This window comes from Camellia sinensis, chromosome 11, assembly GCF_055761805.1.
Source record: "Camellia sinensis isolate YWXY chromosome 11, ASM5576180v1, whole genome shotgun sequence".
NCBI lineage: Eukaryota > Viridiplantae > Streptophyta > Magnoliopsida > Ericales > Theaceae > Camellia > Camellia sinensis.
The window spans coordinates 108270337-108282352 of record NC_138971.1 but is presented as its reverse complement, the minus strand read 5'-3'; the positions used below and the strand labels follow the sequence as shown (position 1 = coordinate 108282352).

At 36.1% G+C, this 12016-nt stretch overlaps 1 long non-coding RNA gene across 1 annotated transcript; it reads left to right on the top strand.

Annotated features, from left to right (window-relative positions):
• Positions 1-1085: 1085 nt before the first annotated feature.
• LOC145803204 (uncharacterized) lies at positions 1086-2610 on the top strand. Its single transcript, XR_014345327.1, has 2 exons — positions 1086-1226; positions 2367-2610. It is a non-coding gene; the product is annotated as an uncharacterized LOC145803204 (long non-coding RNA).
• The last annotated feature ends 9406 nt before the right edge of the window (positions 2611-12016 follow it).

Genomic DNA, 12016 nt, shown 5'->3' with positions numbered 1-12016 from the left:
TAATTTTATTATTATGTTCTTTTCCTGTGTTAGAATTGCATACTTTGTGCTTTGATCATGCATATAATATGTTCTTTTTAGAAATGTTTAATGCAAATTTGGGGTTTTGGAGTTGCTTTCCCAAGATTTTTGCGGTGCTATGAAGAGATTCACCACATAGATTTTGTTGGAAAGTCTCCATGAAGTGTTGTCAAAGGGTTTGAGAAGTGTTTGAAATTATGAAATCCGATCACATTCAAGAAGTGTTGGACACACTTCTAGGACCGCCTGAGAAATGTTGGTGTCCAACATGAATACAACTACTATCTAGAAGTGTCAATGCGATTATCAAGGCTATTGGTTTTATGAACCTATTGTTGTTTGAATTATTTACAATGATAAAGTGCAAAGGCAAAATTAAGAGGTCATATTTCTTGCAAGCAGGTTGGATTTTCCTCATCTTGCAAACCAGGACAGTTGGGGAACTAAAAACACCCCTGTGAAAGGAACTCTTGGAGGGCCATTGGGCCGACAGAAATCTACGGGTGGCAGACCTGCTGAACATTCTCTTTCATTATCACCTGCCTCTGCTCCATTGTCCCTGAAAGGGAAAAAGGATGCCATGACCAAGCAATCAGGTAAACCATTATGGCTGGTAGGCTTTCTAATTGAATAATTTAAGTGACCTTTTAACCTCCAATCCTTGCAGAGACCATGGACTTCAGAGATTGGTGTGAGAGTGAGTCTGTCAGGCTTATCGGGACAAAAGGCACTGTATTGTTATTTCCATTGGCATCTCATTTTCCTTGATTTTTTTATTGTCTTTTTATTTTTTCTTCTAAAGCTTTTAGCAAATTGGTTTGCAATGAAATGAACCAAATGTTTCTGGTATGCCAGTAAATAAAAAACACAAAAAAGAATTTGAGTATTTTATTATTGTTATTTGGGGAAAATTATTGGGGATTGCGAGGAAGTTTTGACAACAAAAAATGCTAGGGAGTTTTCGTCCGCTGCAAAAGGAGAGACTTGAAGGTAGTTTTTCAAATGCTTAATTTTAGGTGCTTAATTTGTTGCCTTGTGGTTCTAATTTTGAAGCTTGATTTGCAGATAGTATAAGAACAGTTGAAGGGTACTCGGATATAATTGTGATGAGGCACTTTGAAAGTGGTGCTGCTCAAAGAGCAGCAGCCACTGCCTGTATTCCTGTTATTAATGCAGGGGATGGTCCAGGACAGCATCCAACTCAAGTAAGCATGATTTTTGTTTTAAATGCAATCCTCTAGTAGATAATTGAAGTTGTTTGCTTGAATTTGTTCATGAAAACCCTTCAGACTATCTTTAGTTAGATTCTTCTACATATTGAAGTTGAATACTGACATGATATTGAAGTTGTTTGCTTGATGTATGATTTTTGTTTTAAATGCAATCCTCTGGTAGATAATTGAAGTTGTTTGCTTGAATTTGTTCATGAAAACCCTTCAGACTATCTTTAGTTAGATTCTTCTACATATTGAAGTTGAATACTGACATGATATTGAAGTTGTTTGCTTGATGTAGGAGTTTTGGGCTTAAAAAATTGATGTCTGTTTTGCGTGCATTTCTGTATGTTCACTATCTGTTTGTACAAATGTAACATCCAAACCTTGAGTTAACTTTCAATTGATCTAAGCACTGTTCAATATTATTTGTGTTTCATCGTCAATCATCCATAACAAATTTTCTTGAATCACCTGTCACAAATCATGATCGATCATGATTTATCCTCTTACTGTTTGTTAAGGGATGCATATAGTACATTAAGCTCTTTTTTGTTTTGAGGTGTACCTATTCTCTCTTTTACAGACTGGCTTGATTGTGTATGGAATCAACACTTTAGTAGTTCTCTGTGTGGGCAGCAGGCAGGAAGCGGTTCCAAGTCTGCTATGTAAATTCTTGCACTATAATTTTACGACCTAGCAAAAGGGATAAACAGTAACTAATGACCCCATTATAATCTTTTTTTGATAAGCACATTGTAGTTCTTTTGATCAGATTGCATTTCAGTTTTTGTAGTCAGATTTTCCTTTCATTCATTATCATATATCTCCATTTCCTGAATTTCTGAATTGGTGCTATGTATATTCAGATGCGTTTGAATCGCAACCGTAGTATTTTATTTATTTATTTATTTTTTTTTGGATTCCGCTAATGTAGTTAAAACAGTGTAGATGTTTCATTTTGTGTGTGAAGTCCTAACGAATTTTGATTTTGGTTTTAATTTGAATTGGATACTTTGATGATGGCTATACTAGAAATGTATCAATGTGCTCAATCTTCGTTTATTTATTTTTCTTAATTAATGATTGAAGACTGGATAGTCATCTTTTAAACATAAACTTGACATGCAGATCTGGCCATAGAGCAAATGAAGATGTTCACTTGATAGTGAGGAAATCTACAGCAGGTCTGCATTTGAATATGAGAAATATGAGATTTGTTGTGCTACACAAATGGAAATTATAGTATTTTTGGTGCATGTATGGTGGTGAAAATCCATTGGAAAAGGAGATTGTAAACTTACAGTTTAGGGAAAGCTTCGAGTACCTCTCTTATAATGTAAGGCTTATTTATTTATTTATTTTAAACTTATCATATCTAATTTTCTTCTTAAAAATGTTTTGTTCCTCATAATTTTTAGGTGGATATAGGCTTGCACCGAACAGTAATATCAAAAAAGAAATGATTTTTTTTCTTATTTATGTATATAAAGTTTTTGTATATAGATTCAATTTTTTCAAAAAAAGAAATGTTAATGTTGTTGTCCGCGATGAGCGTGACCTTAATATTATTTGCATTTGTGGGTCTGCTTTTAATACAGAAGGGTTGGGATTACAATTATATTAAATTGACAATTGATAATTGATAATTTATTAAATAGTGTTGGGATTATAATTATATTCTAATCCTAACATTATTAACACCGTGCCTTCAGGCACAGGCATACGCTAGTATATATATATATATATATATATGGCGTCGTTTGAGGATTGGGTTGATATTTTGATTTTTTAATTTTTTTTAATTAGGGTTTAAAAAATCTGATTTAAAAAAGACTTTTAATTTTTTAAATTTTTTTATAAAAGAAAGAATGTAATGATTATAAATTAGATGTGATATTTTATTTTATTAGACTAAAAAACTTATTTTATTTTTTGTAACTATTTTAATCAAAAAAATCTTCAACTCAACTTCCCAAACATAGGCTATATATATTTGTTTAGTAAGGATGAAAGTTAGGAAATTAATGAAAAAAGAAGGATCGAATAAACTATTAATAATAAGGAAGTGGAGGTAAAAAGATATAAACAAAGGAAGTATCCTAGGTTTTAATTTAATATTCTATCACCAAAACATCACCTAATAAAATTAAAAGGTAAATATCACTAATCAAAATATTTAGGGTAATTTATAGAGATTTTTTTTTTAAGGTCCCTGGTATTATAATTTTATAGCATAAAGGATATTCAATATTTTTATAATGTCTAAGGTCCCTCAACATCAATCTAGAGAAAATTCGATCCAGAGAAAATTCAACCAGAGAAAATTCAAGTCAGAGAAAATTCAACCAGAGAAAATTCAATCCAGTGAAATTTTTTGGTCCAAACCCAGAGAAAATTCAATTTAATCCAGACAAATTCTCTGGTCAAAACCAGAGAAAATTCAATTTAGTGTTATTCTTTGGTAAAATTGGACTGATTAAGATAGAGTCCACTAATTCACTGAATTCAATTCAATGAAATTCTTGAATTTTCAATTGAATCAGTGAAATTCAATCAATGAATCAGAATGAGAATGCTCTGAATTAGAATGACCAACCAGAGAAATTCACTTGTAAACCCCTTGAAACAATTAAAGCATACCTGGAAACATAGCAAGCCATTTAATCAACAATCCAGGACTTTACTCTTCATGCTACTGAGAAATCCTTCTACAAAATACTTAATGAGAAATATCCTTCATTGCCCAGTCAGCCACTGCACCATGATGATCCAAGCAGCAGCTTAGATGATAGCATTACTCACTGTTGCAGCAATTGTAGTGGCAACTTTATCAGTCCTAACAACTCTATTGAATCATCCATGATTACAGATCTCCACAAGTATGAATCTTCTCAAATACATAGCCCTTATATTGACCACACCTTACCGACCAATTCACAATCATTCTGCTCTTCTGGTCATACTGGGCTAGTGGAGTCTCTTTTGAATTCGGTTTCGGAGAGTCGATCTAGTTGGCAATTCAATAAGGAGTTTGATGGCTTCAGTGACTTGGATACATATTCACAGAGAAAGTCTCATCACCAAAGAATTTCTCTGGATTCAATCCAGAGAAATTCTTTAAAACCAGAGAAATTTTTTGCATCACCAAAAAAAAAAAAAAAAAACAACAACAACCTAAAACAATGGCTTGAATTATTGAATGTCTTTGCATCATCCATTCATCCATCAATCCCAAAAACCCAACTCAGTCAAATCTACAATTAACCAACTCTCTGCTGGGAATCATCACAGTAGGTTTGGGGAATATAACAGTGGGCATTTATGTCTACTGGATAATGAAAAAGTCTTTCTCTGTGGGCAGAAATTGAATAATGAAAATATTTATTTTGATGATGAAAGCATAAGAATGATCTCAATCTATTGTAATGTCTATGAATTAATTATAAACTATTCGATATTAATAACCCATTTCAATGGGCGTCATGGTGTGTTATTTGTGTACTACAGTGAGGTGGTTGAAGAATTTCTCTGGGTTGAAGTATCCAGAGAAAATTACGGTTCTCTCTTCTTTTCCAGAGAAATTCTAAACTAAAAAAATTCAGAGAAAATTAAACATCACAGAGATAATTAAACATGCCGGAGAAAATTATTTTTTGACCCATTCAGAGAAAATTGATCAAACCAGAGAAAATTTCAGTTCTCCTCTTCTAGAGAAATTCTAGAATTTCTCCCGAATCAGAGTGTCATGGGGTGGGCAGTGCTTCAAAGAAACCACATTTGGAAAAACTGCTATACAAAGCTGCACTGAATTTGATTTTACAAACATTAGCAGCAGGGTTTGGACTTGAAGCTACAGTTATATAAGCAATTATTCGTGTAATAAATATTACATACAAGCCTACTAACCCAACCAAGCAGCGGGTATCGGCTGAAATCAGTCACAAAAGATAACCATTTAAGTAAGCAAAAACCCACCAGCATGGGGGTTGTTTTAGCAGTCTCAGTTATTATATGAGCGGTTGTATCATATGCCTGAACCTCATCACCATTTAATCTCTCTCTTCTTTCAAACCTCTCAACCAGAGAGCGCGTCCTTTCCTGTACAACTACTACTGCCAAAAGAATCAAATTCTATACAATGTGACCTTTCAAACAGTGTAGGTATCATTTGATAGCAAACCTCCATTGACAAGTTTAACCGAATTTGTCCCTTCAGTGCTACTGGGAGGGTCATTGCTTGAAAATAATGAAGGGAAAAAAAAGGAAAGAAAAACCAATCAAACTTGTGAGCAATAGATTGTATATATAATCAAAATCTCATACGATAACATTCAAAAACATAAATTTTGGACATATGTATGATATGAAGCAAAACATTCTTCTATCCGTTCAAAAACCCAAGAGAGGAATGAAAACAATACAGAAGAGAAAGTACTGGACTTTGATAAATATTCAAATGAAAATGGAGTTTAAAAACTTACATTAGTCTTTTTTTAAAGAATTTCAAATTGGAAATGGAAGAAATAATGTTCTTAGAAATTTATGCTTCGTGTAACAATTTATGATTCGACGGCGGTTTCAACCGCCGAAGACCAGCACGGATCTCCACACGAAACCCATCAACCAGCTTGTCCATGACGACTTTGGCCGAGGCGGCATGCTCTTCTGTGATCCGAAAGTCTCTGTAGCACTTGGAGCACAAGTTCATTGTCGCCACTACACCGAAGAAGCCACACTCGTTGGGGCATAGCTTTGTCTCCGATGGTTGGAAGCTCGTGCAGTCGGTGCTGTCGCTCATCTTGCTCCCTTCAGAACCCATCTCTCTTTCTCTCTCCTTCACAAAACCAAAAAAAAATTTAGGTTAGGATTTGTGAATCAAAATCTCTCTCTTCGTGTTTGATGCTTTGATCACAAACGGCCTTCAGGTTTATGTTGGTTTGGGCACACAAACAACCTTCGATAGTTTAGGGAGAAAGAGTCAAATTTCTCTGATATATGTTTAGGGACCTTAGACATCAAAAAATAATTTTGTGGATCTCTTCCCTTACGAAAAGTGGGAGAGGGACCTGTGACCAATTTTCCCTAATTTATAAATATATCTTTTGAGATTTGCTTAAAATACGAATTACTCCATGTGATTTGAAAAGTTACAAATACCTCCCTGTCAGAATTTTTTATTTAACAAAATTAATTAAAAAAGTAAAATTTCTAACTGTTCACCTATACAATAAAAAAATTATCTGAATTATTAATTGAAATAAAATTTTAAAATTATTAAAAATTGTTAATTAATTTGATGATTTATTAATAAAATGACCTATTTGTTATGAAATTAGAAACATTGGGGGGCATAATGTAATTTCTAGAACCACATGGGATAATTTGTAATTTAAATAAATTTCATAGGGTGTGTTTATAATTTATCCAAATATTTAATACTTAAAAAATACAAGATTTCACAATAATTGTAGTAGAAGTAGCAGAGGTGATGATTGATACAGTTATGGTGGCATCGTAGATGCCATGGATTTGAAATTGTTGATGGGAGAGAGAGACATTGTAAATTGAAGAGAGAGAGAGAGAGAGAGAGAGAGAGAGAGAGAGAGAGAGAACAATGCAAGAAAAAAATTAGAGAGAAATTCTAATTATTTAATTTTTTTATTCGTTTGAAAAATAAATAATATGTAACAAATGAAATTTATACAATTTTTTTAAAATTAAATATAAGTATATGTTATTGTTAGATTAAGAAAGAAATATATACATTAATTATGTAGCATATTGATTTTTCATTAACATCCTTTTTAAACTAGAAAAAATTGGTGATAAATTCAATCTAAGGAGAGTATAGGACATTAGTTCTAGTGGATGTTTTTTTGTTGGTGAAAGATCCACACTTTGAAAAATAATTTGGTTAGAAGTGCTGAAGGACATTTTATTTTCAATTTTACCTCTTGACTTTTTTTATCTGTTTGACTTTTCATTAACTATTAGTTTAAATTTTTTTAATCTATTCAAATTTTATAACTATCTATTCAATTTTTTGCTTTTAAATTCTATCTATCTGTTTACTTTTTTCCTAAATGCTATCTATTTGTTTAATTTTCCTTATCTGTTAAAATAACAATTTCTTATTGGTTACTTAAATTTGGAAGCCCATTTTTCTTATATGTTTGAAATTCACAAACTAATTTTTCTATCTTTGAAATTATCCACCACCAACACTCAAATATTATACAAAAATTCATAAACTATTATTATCTATTCAAATATTACACAAAATAAATGTAATTTTTTTTTTAATCTATTCAATACAACAATGATGAATCTAATTTTTTATTTTATTTTATATAATCGATCTGAACAAATCAAGAATGGTGAATCTAATTTTTTTATCTGTTCAATCTCTCTCTCTCTCTATTATTTGCAATATGTTTCATCATCATCATCATCATTATTAAGAAGAAGAAGAAGAAGAAGTTTCAACAACAACAATGAAGTCGTTCAAGAAAAAAAAACAAACAAAAAGAACTAAGATGAACATCTTCAAATTGATTTGAGAGAAAGAAATAAGATGAACATCAAAGTAGTATCAGTAGCTGTGTGGGTGATTTTCCGATCACACTGCCCAACTCAGTATTCAGCTGGAGAACACTGGCAGAATAGATGACACCTAGCTAACCTGTAACAGAAAGAGAAGATTCCGGCAGTGGTTCGTCCACCCGGGGGCACTCCGACGATCAAGTCAGTATATCTCTCAAAGATAATCAATAGTGCTAATCTCACTAGACAGAATATAAATTGCGTACCTTAAACCCATGGGGGTGCCTCTTTTTTATAGTTACCTCAATCCTAATCCCAATAGAAGCTTAACTTCTATGGATTCCTGTTCAGTACTTACTTTGGACTCCTCAAGAGATAGAGATAAACTCCCTAAGAGCTTTATCCTTATCTTGGCTAAGTCTCTTCTTTATTCTAAGACTCTTGTCCCTTATCCCTTATCCGCTTACCTCAGATTCTGATATCTTCGGAGATAACCTCGGCCTAACCGAGACGACCTCAGCATAACGACCGGGACACGTGGCACCTCGGCTGACACGTCGGCGTCAACTTGCCACGTGTTAGTACTCAAAAATATATCCCCACAACTGCTCCCTAGGTTCTATTACCTCGACATTCTGAGGTGATGGAACCTATATCAGTACCTCATGGTAGTACATCGGCTTTAAGCCGAGATCATCATCGTAAGTCGACATGCCTTCTTAAAGATCAGGAATTCCAATGAACTCCTTTATGCGTATGAGTTGTCAAATATCACTTTTTCAACCATTTCATTCACGCGTTTCATCCTTATTGGATCGTACCCCGGACGCGCTAGTAAACCGTCTCGCACATACGTGCACCGTCTGATGCTCACGTTGTCCCAGGTGCATTAATTGCCCTCTCTTGCCGCCGTTCAAGTTTTTGACAAAACTTGTTTCCCTCTTTCGTTTTTTTCATTTTTTCATTCGATTCCATTGTTTTTTCTCTCTCTAGTTCTTGAATACACCATTGTTCCAGACCTCAAGCTCTGTAACTGCCTTCATTCCTCCTTCTGGCGAAGCTTTCCGTCGTTCTGTTACTTCTGTAACCAGTGTTTGACTTCAGCGATCCTTACACCGACTTCTTTTCTTCGGTGAGTTTACTGTTCCTTTCGTTTTCAATTTTTTGATGCTTTCTATTACTTGCTGCTATTACTGTATTTGTTCAAACTTTTAACTTGTGAATCATATATCTGAATGTGTTTTTTTTCCACGATTTTGCCCTTGCCCATATCTTGAACACACGCACTGTTTCACCACTTCTCTGTACTTTTGCCACTGTTCTTGGCCCTATCCTTCATGTATTCTTTATGCTCTTGATAGACCATCTCTGTTCTTGCTTCTGAAACTCGCTCTTGTTTCTGTTTTTTGTGTCTTTTCCAGATTCGTGCCTTCATTCTTTGTTTCCATAGACTTAGGTTTGGGATTTGTCTGTAGAACCCATAATTTAGGAAAAACTTAAACGAGCTCCCCCTAGATCCATACAAACCCTTACCAAAGTGTTCTTTTAGGTTTTTGGCTGAGGTCCTTTAAACCTTCAAAAATACTTCTTCCTGAAATCTGATATCCCCATCTAAGCCGACATCATAGGTATGTGGAAACATAGGGTAAACACCCCATCCAAACTAGAATTCTTTAGACAAGAGTTTGAAATCCCAACCGAAGTCCATCTGAGGTTGGCTGGGGATGATGACTCCATCATGCCTACTGCGATTCCATAGCCTTCCCTGTGGTAGCCTTCATTAAGTGTGGACTTCGGCTCCCACTTAACATCCTCTTTCGTGAAATACTTCATTATTACAAGTTGAACCCAATGCAACTTTCTATCAATTCCTATCGAACCATTAATGGTATCATAGCCTTAGCCAAACAGGAGAACACTAGGATCACATTAGCCGACATCCAGTATTGCTACACTATGTATGGCCTCAAAAAAGACACTGGCTATGTGTACTACCTCAAGCCGAGGTCCACTAAATACAAAATCATTGCCGACCTCCCTGATTCCAACAAGGGAGCTAGGGACGATTATTTCATTACTTCGGGGAACTGGGAGTTCGCCCCAGATGAAGACCTCTATCTCTTCCCTCTCCTTCGATTAGTCTTTGTAGAGGGCAATGGTAAGAGCCCTGCATTCATACCTACCTGTTTTTTAAAGTCTTTCATACTTTATCTATTTCTTAATGTTTGTTTTTCTTGCAGCTGTTCCTAAGCCACTAAAGAAATTTCGCCAAACCTTCATTCCTAGCAAGGATTTGAAGAAACTCTTGAACCTGCCAGTCCATAAACGAACGGCGCCTCTGCTTCTCAATTTTATTCCAACATACAAGTCAGCTCTGCCCGACGTCCCTAGGAGGAAGAAGAAAAGCCTTTCTCCACCATCTGTCACAACTCCACAAACTGCATCCACATCTCAGACAGACCAAGGGTCAACTTCTGATCCAGCTGAGCAGCCGTCAACCTCGGCTCCATACTTGATTCCAATATCCCAACGCTGCCGTCGACGCTGAACAGTTTCTACTGCCGAGATGGGTCGCCCAAAACCAATTGCAAAAGATCTCTTGGCCAGCATCCCTTCTGATGTTGATGCACAACCAACACAAACCCTGCCTCCTCCAAAGACAAAACGACTCAAAAAGGCCCAACCAAAGGCAAAGGTGCCCCAGATCGATTCTGAGGATTCCTTGGCAACTTCCAAACCGGTTGAGAGCAAGAAAATTGCCTCTGTTCCTGCGAAGAGGTCCGCCGAAACACTTCCATCCGATTCTACAAAATCGAAAAAGTCGAGGTCATCTTCTGCAACGACCTCGGGGTCTAAAAAGCCTGCTGCCCCCTGGGCCCCTAAAATTACCTTGGAAGATAAGCCAGTCATGGCCAACGATAGCGCCGAGGCCATCAATGTCGGTGTAGCCCTCAGCACAGCTCTGCTTCTCCTCAGTGATCTTGACCGAAACGCCGGGTTGAGCGAGTATGAAAATTACGCTCTGATACTTCAACGTTCTGTTCAAGTAAGTGTCTTTCATCTAGCACTTTTTTTCCTTCTTTCTTATACTTAGAAATTTTCTAATAACTTTTGTTTTATTCAATTTTCAGGCCATCCAGCATGCCATTCCTTCTCTGTTCAATATTTCAAAAATCAAGAGAAGTTGGCCGAGATGAAGAGGGAGTTCTTTGCTCTTAAAAAAACCAACAAGAGTTTACAATTAAAGATGAAAAAGTTGGAGGACCAAGCTGAGGCTACAATCAAAGCTCAAACTGACGCCGAAGAGAATGCTGAATCTGCTGAAGCCATCAGAAAGGTTTCTGAGTCCCAAAGAAAAGAGGCTGAGGAGAAGATGGCCCAAGCTGAAAAATAGTTTCAAGAAGCTTTGGCCACCAAAGAGGTTGAAATCAAAGATGCCGACGAGAAGGCATATGCTCAAGGTATGGCCGACGTCACGGAGGCTTATGAAATTCAAGTGAAGCAGACATGCAACAAGGGTTTCACCCTTAGTTGGATGTCCCTTCTAAAGAAGCTTAATGTCCCCGAGGACTCGCCCTTCAGAAATGCCGACCCCATTCCTCTTCCATTCCCTCCAGCCCTAACTCCAACTCTAGCTCAATCTAACAGTGACTCTGAATCTGAGGAGGAGATTTTGGTAAGGAAGCCAAAAGATGCTGCTGGGGTCAAGTCCCCTCATCAGAATGAGCAAGTCCTAGACTTGACTCAAGATGAGGAAGGTGATGAGGTTCCCAGAGATGCTGCTCCTGAGAAGGCATCAGCCGACGTCACCATTGCCGATAAGAGCCTTGACGAAACTTTGCAAGAAATTGATGTTGAGCTTGCGGCAGAAAAGGCGACCGAGGTGGCTTCTCAACAGCCTTCCGAGGTCCAAACCCAGCTTGTTGCTGATGTTGAGGAATCTTAATTTCGATGTCTTTTCTTTTGTACTTTGTTTTTCTTTGTTTTTGAAACAATGTAAGCCCTCCGTATGGCCGATGTGCCCTTTTTTTTGTTGAATGCTAATACAACTTTCCTTCACTGAGTGCTTGTACCTTTGTCTTTTCTTGACTGCTTTTGGGTGATTCTATTCTGCATTTCTTTCACATATTCTTCCTTTTTTGTTCAATCTTCTCGGGGTGACATACCTCGGATAGACAGACTTCTCGGTTTAACTTAACTTGTAAACTTTTTAACAAGTGTTGAACATCATACTG